The 14356-nt window shown below is 45.6% G+C and overlaps 1 protein-coding gene across 1 annotated transcript in view; it reads right to left on the minus strand.

Annotated features, from left to right (window-relative positions):
• The window catches only part of ANKRD44 (ankyrin repeat domain 44), a 1456106-nt gene that overhangs the window by 1099931 nt on the left and 341819 nt on the right, over positions 1-14356 (minus strand). The gene's annotated exons all lie outside the window — the stretch shown is intronic.

Raw genomic sequence — 14356 nt, forward strand, 5'->3', positions numbered from 1 at the left:
ATAGCTAAGAACCATCTGAAGATTCTATGTTGATAGAGACTTGCTGGTAAAGCACCTCAGGAGAAGGGAGTCATTCTCCTGCACTTTGTTTAACCACAGGGCATAGCTTAGTTTTTGGACACAGGAGAGACTTGTTTTGGACTTCACAATTGACAACGAGATCCCTAGTTAGGTAGGGAAACCCATAGCTCAGGAAAAGTGCATTTTTCTATTATTTGGAACAAGCACACTTTGAAAATGGCAAAGTCTAGTAGGCCTCCTCCTTTGCACCCGCCACAACTTGTGAAAGGTTGTACTGTGTGAGAAGGGCCCGGGAATTCATCCTTTTCGTTTGAACTAAATGGACTGAGAACATTTAAGACCTATCGAAACTGAGATCTGAGAAAGCCTAAGAGGAATATTTGATTTATTTTGTGGATCAGAGACTGAGGGAAACCATACTTGGGAAAACCCAGAAGAGTATTCGCTTTCCTCATGCAGCAACATACTGCTGTGCTAAAACCCAGAAACAAAGCAACACTGGAAAAGTCCAGAGGAACCTGCAATTCTTATTGTGCAAGAACTTTACGATTATTTGAAATTGTGACCAGAAGCAAAACCCTTGGAAAGCTGAGAAAGACATTTCGACAGACATTTATTAGGAGGGGACAAACACCTCACAGCAGCAAACCAAGCCAGAGTATATGATATGATAGGTAATTTATAAACCTCTTAATAGCCAGATATTTCCAAGTGCAGACCCAGGGATCGAACCTGTGTTGCTCCATGTCGTCTTGCTTCCAAGGAGAGCATGTTGCGCCCGAGCTAGCCTCCCGATAGCTTGCTGGGGCAACGTATTCATTTGTACGAATTTTGTTTTCCTTTTTACACAGGTAGGTACAGTTAGGTAGATTAGGTAGATTAGGTTTGAGCAGAGGACAGCGCTGTGTTGTGTAAGACGTCCTGACAAGCACCTTTGTGTTTTATTTTTGTAGCTAGGGAACACCATCATAGCAATAGGGCCGGGTGAGGGATTTTCTTTTGCTTCAATAAACCTTGCAGGGTTTAGAAAACGATATTGATGTCTGCGTCCTATCTCTGGCCTACCACAATCCCCTATAGGAGTTTTACCAGTTTCTAGCTGAACCGGGGCTTGCAGAGTACCACCGCCACTTCCACTCGCAGCCTCTTCTTGGAAAAAAAAATAGGTATTCTGCCTTTGATAGATCCAGTGCAGGATGTATTGTCCAGATGCCAGCTGCAAAGACCAACCAGCGCAAGTGCTTTTGCTTTATAGACACGAGGAGCTTCGGGTACAGCAAGCCCCCGTTTTGCTAGAAGAAAAACAGCATTTCTCTGGCATACTGGCCAGGTATTGTGGTGGCCTTATCACGCTGCGCTTTCCAGCTGCCGGACACCCATATAGTCGTATTCATAGACTTGCTATCTCCAACCTAACCAGACACTAGCCTGATTTGCAATGTAACTCAATTCTATCTTTTAAATGTGCTGGGCCCAGCCCTAGACCTCCAGGCAAGGACCACAGTTTAGCTCGCCTGAGCACATCGAAAGCCTGCTTCAGGTCCTTGAGAGTATAGATCTATTACCCAAACAACAGGTAAAATGCACAGTAATGTAGTATGCAAAGCAACAATGGATAGATAACTCCCCCACAACATATAAAGTACTAATATAATATAATTCCATGTACACACAACGTATCAAGTAGGGAGAAATACATTAACCTCTTATTAAGCCTGGCCAGAACACACTTCTAAGGTCAAGGCAAGAAATATGTTAACCTTCCCACTAGCCAAGTTCCAAAAAGAAGCTCAATAGAAAAAGAAATTCCAGATGCAATTACTCTGATGGGGCATGCCAGACTAGCTACAGGGTCTGACAGTCGCAGATTCCACCCCCCCACTCCCCAACTGCCAGTGAGTGCACCGGCGCATGCCTGACTGGCCGAAGGGGATGCCAGAGTCCGCCTCCCCTCCCCAACCGCTGCAAAGTTGTCTTGAGTTATTTAATCCCAGCTATCCATAGCCCAGCCTCAAAATCAATGACATACTATTCAAATGCTGCCAAATTGGTCAGATCTGTGGGACAAGCCCACCAACAGGGCCGGTCTTAGACCAGATTGCACACAGGCGGGATGCATCCCCGGCGCCTCCATTTTGCCTCTAGCAGATCATCCTAGATCTTTTAGGAGACACTCTCAAAGCTACTAGAAAACATGTCAACTTCACCACGTCCTCATATACTCCAGCATTACTATAAACACTGAAAAGAGATAAAGGGCTCATAACCACAAGTAATTGATTGGGTCAGCTTCTGTTACAACACTTTTAAATTGTTGTGCCATTCCAGACAGGGACCAGCCATATGTAAATCAAAATGATCAGATCACTATTAAGAGCTAGGCTAAGCCCCATTAATTTGAAGCGCAAGCAATCACAGACATGTTTCTGCCATCTTAGGCCTCATCTGCGTGCTGCAACTTGGTAACCAAGGCAAGAAAGGCCTATTTATGGACAAACTCATACCCCAAAACTCTCCCTTAAAGAGCCGCACTATAGACACCAAAAACGAATGGCTAGAAATCTGTGAAATAATGATACCCACTGCTGGGCCATGTCCTGTTTAGAGCTAGGAAGTGACTTAGTAGTTTGGGATGGATTGCCTTTTCTGGGGTGGGACCAATACTGATTTGCATACGTTTTTACTTCTTTGATGGCACAGGAGGCTGAAAACCATTAAATCACAGGCTGTCTAGAACAACCACCATTGGTTATGATTAATTACATAGTTTTACACCCATCATTTTGAAGTGCTACAAACTTTAGGGCACCCTCATTGAACGCCTTGCATGCCCTAGCCTTCAGAGCACTCTCATTTGGCCTCTAGATGACCCTCACTTAGAATTTAGTGCAGTGCACCTTCATATAACTTGTATCCAAACTTAACTTCTTGAGACACCCTCACATAGCCACAAGAAAACCCTCATGTGGCCATTAGCATACCACCACCCCATCCCACAGCAGAATTCCTCCTCGCCCACACATGTTCTTTCATTCATTTTACTGGCCAAAGTGAGCACTTGGAAACCTTTAATCTGGGAGCTCCAGCAACAGAGGTGATTTCTGGCACCAGATGCGTCCCCAGTCCACCCAGAGCCAATCGTTCCTGCCCAGGGCCTGGCTTGGCTGACATACAACTAATGTTACTTCAGGGTTTGTAGGACAAGCCTGTACTGCGAGACTTGACCTTGGCCTCAAGCCCTGGGATTGTATCTCTCCAGCCTTGAAATCCCTTCATTGGCTCCCAGTGGATGCAAGGATTAAATTTAAAACCCTCTGCATTGTCCACAATGCTTTCTGGGGCCTGGGTCCAAAATACCTTCAACTATCCCTCTGTAAATACCTCCCGTCTCGAGCCCTTCGCTCCTCTACTTCCAACTACCTCAGGGTTAGTCGTGTTGCAAAAAAACGAGCTGGGGGTAGATTCCGGACTTCGGCTGGTGTCTGCCTTTGGAACAGCCTCCCGGCCACCTTGAAAATGGAGGAAAAACCTCTTCGGTTCCGGAAACTTCTCAAGACCTTCCTCTTTGCCTCTGCTTTTGCCCTCCTTCTCCCCTGTTGATTGTTTCTTCTCATGGCATTGTGCACCTGGCCACCCTCTGCTCTTTCGGGCGCAGGTACCTGCTCACCCTGCCACCCTCCTGCACTGCCTCCAGGCCACCATCTGCACTAAGGTTCTGTATCTGTACCCATACAGTCCCCCTCCCACGTTTCATCTGCACTTACCAGATATACCGTTCTGACTAACTTTCACCTGCCACTTGCTGGCTGCACTACCATGGTTTAAAGCCCTTATTTATTATATATTCTATTTAATATTTATTTATGTTTTCTCTCCTCTACTTCGCACTTTCCACTCCCCCCGTTTCCTTGCACTTTTCCCCCATTTTCCTTTCCCATGCACTTGCGCTTTCTTAAATGCCACTGGTTCTAGTAAGATCGCCGGTCTGTGTTTTTTTTTTCTCTCCCTTGTTCCCCTCCCTTTTTGCCTGGTCGCGCTCTGAAACACTTGTGTACGAGCGCGATATGAATACAATATGATTTAATTTCATTTCATTACAGCTGCCAGCTGCCCTCTTCGTGGCTTTCCTTACTTCCTTTACTTTACTGCAGTTTGAACGTGTTTGTCATGGCACAGTTGAAAAGACATGTAAAGTGCAGTGTTTTTTTTATTTTCATCGGTGATAGTGAGAGAGAAGAATCAGATTTCTGCAATATTCGGCCCTTCCAGCACGTTATGAACAAGCTATAAACATAGTAATTGCTGGCGCCTGTGTCAGCTGATAGCAATAAGCACACTCATTTATCCGTCACATACTGATATTAAATCTAAATGCTTTTGCTAAAAAGAAGGGCTGGTTTTAGTTGCAATATAAATTCCCAAAGAAGGGGCTTTTGTAGCTTTGAACACCCACTTCCAAAATTGTAAGAATGCTCAATAAAGTACCTCTGCAATATATCATGTGTTTTCCTTTGAAATGAACATCGAGAGCCACAAAGTGCCAAACTGTGAGGTACCGTGAGCTTGGTGAGAGGGGGTATGCCCTTGTGGGAGTAGGAATTTAATGGCGTTTCCTGACTTCAGAGGTGACAGCGTGCTTGGAAATATCTCCAGCTAAGAGCCCTACCTGCAGCTGGGATCATAGGGATAGTGGAGGCAGGGTGGGTTGTGATATAGTTCCTGTCATTGGCTCTGGCAGAGGGCTAGGAGGGATGCAGCTCTCCCTCCCTCAGCCCAGTGCAGGGAGCTGTGTGCAGATAGGATGACACTAAGAACGACTGAATCTTGTTTGTGCCCCTGCCCGAGAGGGTTTAAGCATAGGGCAATCGGGAGGGGTGCAAGAAGAGGGACACTGGACACCAGAGTGGGAGATGTCAAGACCAGAAGAGAGGACCAAGGAGTCATAGCAGGGAGTGGTAAGCAGCAGACGACTAAGGTGAGAGAAAGACACCGGACTATAGCTTAAAAACCAGAGAGCAAATATGAGAGAATTGAACTCGTGAACAGGGAGGCCTCGTGGAAAATGTCACACATGCATTCGCCATTCACTCAACTTACTGCATGCATGGGGCAAGAGGTAGGTAACCCTGTAAGTGGCCTATGCGGCCCCGCCAGTCCTTGCTCTTCTTAGACACACTGCCTCCAACAGTGGAGATGCTTAATCACAGGCAGCCAGCTGGCCTTGAGCCATCAGCTCAAACTAACCTCTTCTCTCTCGGCCAGTTCTTCGAAGTAAGTGGCATGCCCTGTCTAATCCTGCACAGCGCATGCGCCCAATGTAGCGCACGCTCGGCGTGGAGCCCTGGGTCAAAACAATGTTGCTTTTAGCTTGCAACTCATTGAGCCAGGCAGAGTTTCTTGCTGAGCAAAGCTGACTTGACAGAGCCAGCGATCCTTAATCACTCGCTGTCAAAGATTTACTTAACTTTGCTCCCTGCTGTTGTTGTGGCACCCCCTTTAAAGCTGGAACCTCAGGTGATTGCCTGGTCTGCCTGGCGCAAAGACCGGCTCTGCCCACCAACAAAGGTCAGACAGATCTGGTCACACAAGCACACAGAATACAGGCTTGACAAGGACTGCACAGGCTGCAATGCTTAAAGTGTTACGCTATGATTTAAATATTTTAAAGTAGCCTGGAGCGACGTAACCAGCCTTCCACTGTAAATGTCCTTACAGGGTCCCAATGCCGCTGGTCGATTAACTGGTCGCTAGTGATCTGGGCTGCTTACAATACATAGACTGCAACAGGGGAGTTGCTAGGTCTGGCAAAGACCCGGGGCTAAGCTGATGTCAGAACTGTTAGGACTGGGGGCTAGCTTGCCTTTTGGCTGTAGCTCCTGAGATTCTATCCAGGGCTACAACCAAAAGATCAGGGGCTATAGCCTCCTTAGCCCCCCCTAGCAACGCCCCTGGACTGCAACACTTAGCACGCCTCCAAGTGATCAGAGTTGGGAAAGCCAACTCCACAACTTATTCCTGGTACAGTAGGATCGGACCTGGCTGCAAGACCAGCCTCTTTGAAAACATTTCTCGAAGACTGAAATCTAGTGGCTGTGGAACGGTACAGACAGATACAGGATCAGGACGAAGGCCCACAGAGGACTCCAGGCCTGGTACTAATGCTTGAAAATGCACTGCATGGAGCAAAATATCTCTTTTGGTGAACTTGTCCCCGGTCAACTGTAAAACATTGAAAAAAGCAGAAGAAGACAGACTTGAATTCCTGTAACCTGCTCAATAACATTTGGCACCTTCCCAAAGAACAGGTCAATGGGCCGTGTTCGTTCTCGCAGGAGTGCCTATGACTACATTTTGATTATTTCAAGGGCCTTGGGTCTTGTCACCCTAAGTTTCCCAGGGTCATCCAGCCATGGACCCCTTGTTCACTGTTCTCAGAGAGGCACAGCTCCACCTCACTGATGATGCCCAACAAGACTGAAACACGTGCATAGGGTTGCTGTTGGTACTCTTGTTCAGAAGAGAATTGCCATCGCATTTCGGTGCTGGACTGCCCATGTGGGCAGGACAAAGACTGATATGCAAATGGGTATTTACCTTCTGTGAAAGGTACAGTGAGCCAACGTGTGGCTGCGGACTCTGAAGTGGGTACCTTCCCAAAGAACAGGTCAATGGGCCGTGTTTCCTCTTGCAGAGGGGTCACCTATGACTAATTTGTTATTTGCTCAATAAAGGGGAGTCCACACCAAACCATACAAAAATACTTAGCACAATAGGGATTTTTCAGTACATCAGGAAGCAATGGCATGGCGATAGCCATCGGGGTTAACCATGGTGGTGGAGACCTGTATGAATGAAGCTTGCAGATAGCCACTGGTGAAGTTTTTTGCTGCACAGACAGCACTAAGTCAAAAGGTAAGCTTTCCAATCAAGACAAACTTGGTCCTTGAATCGGAACGCAGGTTCTCATGGGCTGGCTGCTTTTTGGTCCAGCCACGAGTCTGGGGCTGAAGACCAATACTTAGCCATTTGTTCCACATACGCCCTCATTTTTCTTTGGTTGACATTAATGCCCATAGCATCCCATTGACTGTTTTTAAAAAAGAACTTGCAGTCCTTTTTTTGGGTTTCCTTTGGAGGATTTTCTCAAAATGTGTAATTTAATCACACAGTTGGATTGATATTCGTTCTGGGTGGGGGGGGGAATATGGGCGGTGGGGTATTCTGGTCCTCCTTGGTTTCGCCATTGTTATCTGTAACCGCATCCCTTAGTGCGTTTCCTTTGGTCCCTTAGTGCGTTTCCTTTGGACTGTGATGCCATTTTTGTTGCTGTTGTCCTTTATCGCTTGTCATGGTCTGCTGAATTACCAGGTTTTAAGCCATTTCCTGAAGGTGATGCATGGTGGAAAGAAGTGGTTTCTTTGTTACGTGCAGCAAGGATTTGTATTGTGAAGGGGTCAGTTGGACATGGCCATTGTTGACAGACTGTCTGAGATTGTGTAGGATTTGAAAGAATATGTGTTGCGTATACCCTGACCAATCAGCTGTGTTACGATATTTATCGAACCCGAGGCCAGATTAGACAAACAGCTTGGAATCAGTGTGAAGCCTGGCTAAGGATTTCATGCCAAAGCAGAGAGGTTAAACTGACAATATGTGGTTGCCTGGGCATTTTAAACTGAAATGCAATCCGTGGGTAGAAGACAATGAAGCAGCGGCATGGCACCATACACTAAAAGAGGTGCTGGTGGGTTGCAGGGGAGGGTGAGAGAGACAGGGAGAGAAGTACAAGCGAATAAGAGACCAGGAGCTGCACCCAACACCATAGAGTCTAGAGTTCTGAATGTTGGGCGTGGTGGCATGATGCAGTAGGACGCCGTCCACCAAGAAAGGGTAGTTCTTTAAGAAGATTTAAAGGTATCTACAGAGGTGCAAGTTGTTGGGTTGAGCAATAAGGCATTCCATTCGAGTGGTGCAAGGACAATGAATACCCCAAGAAGGGAAGGGATACATGGGGGATTATGGATGATGATTAAGGTGAATAGTTTGAAACTGTGGAAATATCTAGGAGAATGGCCGCTGATTGACTGGACAAGGTGTGGTGGGTAATGCATCGGGTGTATATGAAAATCAAGGGCCGGAACTTGAGAAGGACATGGTTTGCACAAAGAAAAAGATAGATGTGGGACGGTCGCGGGAGGCAGGGGCCTATGGTGGGAGTTTGAAGAGCACAGAGGTGCCAGAGTTGAGCATTTTAGTGTCGAAAGGACTAAATGGGATGTTGGATGTATAGGTTGTACAGTGGTGGAGCTTGTTAATAATAAAGGGTTTGGCGGGTGGGTGATTGAAGCTTAAGTTAAGTGGATATGGTGCAAATATATGTTATGGATGTTTTTGGTGTCTTCGGTCATTGGGATGTGGAGGTAGCCACCCTGCAGACATATCCAACAGGCACTGCCTCGTTGTTTGAAAGAGGCACCAACATCTTGACCCCAATCTACACCGATGAATAAGTCGTTGAGTTTCAACTTCCCCATGATCCTTAGCCACATCCAGGCTGCTTCACAGGTGTATTTCTGTAATTTCCCGTTATTTCTTTGCACATTAATGTGTGGACGTCCTAAAGGAGATTGTGACAGACATTTGGAAAGTGATTAGGACGACAATGGTAATGGGAACTTTCTGGTGAATTGTAGAAAATGACTCATTCTTTCATGCAACAATATTTTGGGTCACATCCTCTATGAGCGGAGGCAGAAACCAGAAAGTTTCTCCTTAGTAGGGTGCCCTAAACAGACTCGTTTCTGGATCATTTGTTAACAAAAAAATGTGGCATTGGTAGTGCATTATTATTAATATAATAATGATGACCAGTAGCCTACTTCTCTCTCGTGGATGGGCAGCGCCTGGATTTAAACTCCCTTGAATTGGAGCAGGTTTCACAATCCACATTTCATAAAATTCCAGGGACTAACGCTGCGTCTTATTTGCAGCTCAAGGTATTTTCTTTCAAACACTAGAACAACAGGGTAAGGTTGAGAACATAATGGGAAGATTACCTTCCCTAACCGTTAACCAAACAGTCTTAACACACAAAACGGTTCTTCGGGAGAAAAAATGAGTTGATATTGACTATACTGTCACATGGTTCAAAGAGAACAGGTGTAAACAATGTCCTGGCTGTCCCTTAGAAGAACACCCTGTGCCTGACTGGCGTGCCCGGCCCTACATGGTGAATGGTGCGCCAGGTATCTTATTTGATACCTGTGGGTAAATAAATTAATTTACAAAAATCCCAGGGTCACAAATATATATTGTTTCCACCGGTCAGTCAGCTATTACTGACAGGATCCAATATCCAGTCCTGTCTGATCAATAATAGCCGATTGGTTGCATCTCTGGCTTTTGTAATTCTAACATAATTTTATATCATTAAATCAATTGGTATAGATTAGGGGCATTTTCTCTTCACTATCCCCGTTAAAAAGGCGGCGCGCCATCCACCATCTAGGGCCAGGAACTCCCGTCAGGGACAGGGTGTTCTTCTATTCGGGACAGCCAGGACATTGTTTATACCTGTTCTCTTTGTGTGACAGTATACTCAATATCAAATCATTTTCTTTCAAAGCACATTCTAGCGGCCACATGTTTGAAAGAAGGGAACAGTCTCGACAGAATACATTAGCACTAATGTTATGCAACCAACATGCTGCAATGCCTGGAAGGCGGAATTAGCATACAGCAGTGAAACATCTGGGCTGTCAATAATGGAAGCAAGTGGGGGAAGGTAATAACTTAGCTCTCTATACTGCTCGTTACCACAGATGTGTAATGCTACAAAGAACAGGTGCTACTAGTACCCAAATATATGGTATTCCTATCACTGACTTTCGAGGGAGGAAAGGCCGGGACTAATGCAGTTTGCACACAGATCTCAGCAACAGAAGCTTAGTGTCCTGAGCCATTCTATCAGCTAGTGGGAACCAACGTTCCCGGTCAGAGCAACCCCAAATGTCCACATTGAGTACACCCTGTGTCTTTTATGTATCTAGGACGCTTTCTTGTTTATTGTGTGTTCATTTTCTTGGAATCTATTTACCGTAGATCTTTTCAAGCGCAACATGCTTTAAGAGCCACTTTGAAACGACCAACCTTTTGTTTTCAAAGTGGCTCTTAATACAATTCCGGTAGATTCCTTGCATTAGTGCTTAATAGTAAGGCTATATATTCAGCGCCGAAGATATTGTATCGGAAGCGCACACTCAGCAGCTGTTGCCGGGATCATTCCACCTCTGGATACCTCGAGAATTCGTTCAGCAGTACCACAAAGTGTCAGTTATCTTGAATGGTCCGAAATCCATGGTCATCGCATGCCATGGGGTGGTTCCTCTTACTGGCGATGCGGTTGCATGTGGTCTGCTTGTGTTGGAAAGTTGTTCGACACCATTTGCGGCTTGACAACAGTGACTAAACTGTTTTTCCAGATCATGAAAACAAACTTTTCTCTCAAGCGGTCGTCTTGGTGGTTCCTTGTGCCCTTCATATCGATTTGCCCTTACAGTGCACCAGGACCCACTGGGATGGCATCCACTAGAATGTCCAAATGCCTTTTGGGGTCAATAAACACCATAGTAGTTTCTTTGTAAGTGCTGCCTTTGCCTCTTCAAATGCTTTTTGAGCATTGTGTCCCCATTCCCATTGTTGATCAGGTTCCGTAGGGGTTCAGCCATTGTGGCCAAATTGGGGATAAATCTTCCACAAAAAATTATCTCTAGGAAGCGACGTACTGTGAATGGGTTCATGGTGTGCACAAAGTCTTGGAAAATAAACCCAAATAATCCCAAAGAATTGATCCTTGCGCTGCAGGAATCGACATTGTTTGTGTAAAGTGAACCCTTTTGGTCACAGATGTTTGAAGACCACCTCCACTAACGCTAGATGTTCCTTTTCAGTTCTGGAATATATTAGGACTGTTGTCACTGACGTTGATGACGATTCCGTTTAGACCTACCAGTACACCACTGCCAATGACGTACCAAAGCTCAGCCTTTGATAGTGGAACGGGCCGACATGAGATGTAAATGTTGTGATTGGGCGAGAATCATGTTTAGATGTTTTTGGTGGTAGCTGGGATGGAGGTTGATGGTGGAGAAAGTGGCTGCTCCCTGAAGGTCAACCAGTATGTCATCCAACGTCAGGGTCAGGTGTTGTTCATGTCTGATAGCGTCTCATACCGACGCAAATGTGCACCTCTCCTGGCTCCTTTGGAGCAACAACAAATAAAGACACGACTCGCTCTATGATGTCTGCACCTCTAGCCTTCTGAGCTCATCCTACACCTTTTTTCCTAAGATGGAACGGGTTGAGGCGATGACTTAGTCCCACTGCTTGTATTGTGTGATCTATCTGTAATCCTACTTCTTGTTCTCGCAGACATCCCACATCTTGAATTGTGTCTAGATACTCACATAGTCTAGCAACGTCCGTCTGTTGCGGTTGTGGCTACCCTGACGTGCATCACATGAGTGTGTAATGCTTCTTCCAATGGAATTAGACGTTTCACCCAATATGTGAAAATTAGTATCTTGGATGTAGCCAAATGAGGTATAGTATGCAATTTGCAAAACTGTGCTGATGGCATCACATTTACGGATGCACCCATGTCAATGAGTACTGGTACTTGGGTCGACAATATAGTAACAGCACACCTGGGATGCCGTCCTTTTCCTTGGAGACCCGGTGAGATTGCCGATATAAAGAATACATCTTCTGCATCTAGATATACATCTGCCTCTAGCTTATCTTCTGGCACATCTTCCATAAATGTAGCCACCTTGGCTGTTCACCATCTCACTTGAGCTGCATATTTGGAATCGGAGGATGAGGCCAGGCCGCCCTGCAGACATTTGGAAAGTGGCTTATCCCACCACAGGGACCACACAGTCTTCCCATGGCTGGACATCCTTGCCTTGTGGGTGTGGCAATGCACCACCACAGAGCTTGCACAGGTTCTTTACTGGATCTTGACATTGATGTTGTTTTGTATTAGGACCTCTTGCTCTACCTCCGTTGCGGGGAGCTCTCTACAGGGCAGTTCTAACCGCATGTGCTTCTTCAAATTGTATTAATGTCAATGCTTCTTCCATGTGCATAACTCTGGAGTTTGATAATTCATGAGCCCAGCTGAGCTCCAGAATTCGTAGCAATGGTAGACCTGGTTCTTTAAGGACTGGCTTTACGTAGTTGTGTCAAAAAGCATTTCTGTTTAGCCGACCCCTAATTTGATTTGCTGATCTCAACTGGAATTTTTTGTAACCTACATTCACCATTGGGGTGAAAAAATGTGTCAATGCATTTCCTGCATCCCCCTTAAGATCCATTGATTGCCTTGCAACAGTGCCTTGCAACAGCATTTTAAAAAGTTTATGTACCTCACTTCCCGCTTAGGAGAGCAGCATCGTCTTCAACTCGTGTGGTGGCAAAGAACATTTCAAAACGTTCCTTCCACAGTAATCAACATGGTCCTAGAGTAGCCACCGGTCCAAAGATATCAAATTCTGGTACAGAGCAGTTGTGGAGTGGTTGAGAGACACAGTGATCTCCCTCATATCTCCTGGGTGTGTACCACTGTCACGTGCTTCAGGCGAAGTGGATGTGGATACCACATCCTCTGCTTCCTCAATACTCACCCCTTCCATATTGTATCTGAACAGAGAAATTTACTCCGACTCCTAATAAGGGAGTATTATAGATACTTTCTATTTGCACCCCACAGGGATACCGCACAAGCAGCATAATTGCATGGGGGCTGCGAACACCTGCGTAGCGCATCCCTTTACTGGCATAACACGGTCTGATCACTTCAGCGTGTTCCAACGGACATCAGAACTGGAGCACTGCAGTGGTCTACGAGGCTTGTTTATTGGCTGCTTCCATCCGAAGAGGATGTCTCTGCCGGCTTTGGCATGGCCGCATGCGCATTTTTGTTAAGTTTCTGTGTCAGACAGCAGCGCTACAGCCAGAATAGAAAAGCGGGCCTGATGACGCCGAGCAAGTTCTTGCAGAGGATATGCTACCCACAGTCACCAAGATTAGCCGTGGTTAGTTTGCTGCCTTTGTCACCAATGTTGTATGCAGTGCCTTAAGTGGCATGGGAACATTTAGGAAAGCTTTGTAATATATATCTGTATTGGTGGAAAACAGGCAAAAAATCGTTGAAGGAATTATCCAGTTTTATGAATAAGCTTTCGAAAGAAGTTTGTTGTATATGTTTGTAAGATTTATGAATTTGCATTTTAGGAAAGCTGAATTGAGTTGCTGAAAATAGCAAAATATTGTAAATTCTGTCTTTTTTTGTGAAGGTTTTATTGAAACCAAAAGCAAACAATAAAAGTAAAGTACATTTCATCAATGTACACTCATCAGCCTTCGTTGTAAAAGGACTGTTCTCTCTTGAGCAGAAGGGAGGAATTCTTGTAAATAATTTGGTCATCGGTATGAAAAACAAATTAAAAAATTTAAGGCAGAAAGTGCCTATTGCTTTAGGGGATACGTACTCTAACCAAATAAGAACAATTTCTTCCCAAGCAGATGCCGTTTAGGCCGACCCTTAAAAACCCAAGCAGATTGACTTTTCAATAAGAAAGTGAAATATTGTGCCTGGTAAAAAGCAACTTTAAACCCACATTTTTAAAATGGTGTGCATATATCATACATGGCCTGCTATTTGGTACAGTTCTGGAATCATGGAGTGAAGTGCCATAGCCAGCAGGCTTCTAGTCCATTTCAGAAGACCATTACTGAGGCCTTAACTCGCAGGAGCCATTTTGAAAAGGCAGCTTTCTGTTGGTCGGATAGCTGAAGCAGAACGCGCTCTCCTTGGGAACAGCAGCTCGAGTCAAGACCCGCAGTCCAAACCCCCCGCCCCCTCCCCAACCCCGATCCAGCTGGTTGACTCAATAAGCACAACGTGTGGGAATAGAGCCACAGATTGTTCCAGTACTTGGGAGCTATAGGAATCCGGCATGAAGCATCATATAAATAAATAACCACATTATCATTAAGAACTTAGGAAGATTTCCTTTTATAGCGCAACTAGGAAGTGTACCACCCCCGAACCCCTGCTCCCAGCAACTGTTGGGGGCTCCCTCGCTACGCTCGTTCACTTGCGCTCATTTCAGGAAGCCTAGTTTAGAACCCTCTACTGAAGACATTCGCCACCCATCGAGGCCTTGATTACCCATAAATCATTTGGCAATATTGGTGCCTCCCCCTCCCCACCGCACCAAGAGCTGCCTCTGCCGCTGGAACTGCCAGGCCTCTGCATTTAAACGAGACT

This window comes from Ambystoma mexicanum, chromosome 9, assembly GCF_040938575.1.
Source record: "Ambystoma mexicanum isolate Mex_15411 chromosome 9, UKY_AmexF1_1, whole genome shotgun sequence".
Classification (NCBI taxonomy): domain Eukaryota; kingdom Metazoa; phylum Chordata; class Amphibia; order Caudata; family Ambystomatidae; genus Ambystoma; species Ambystoma mexicanum.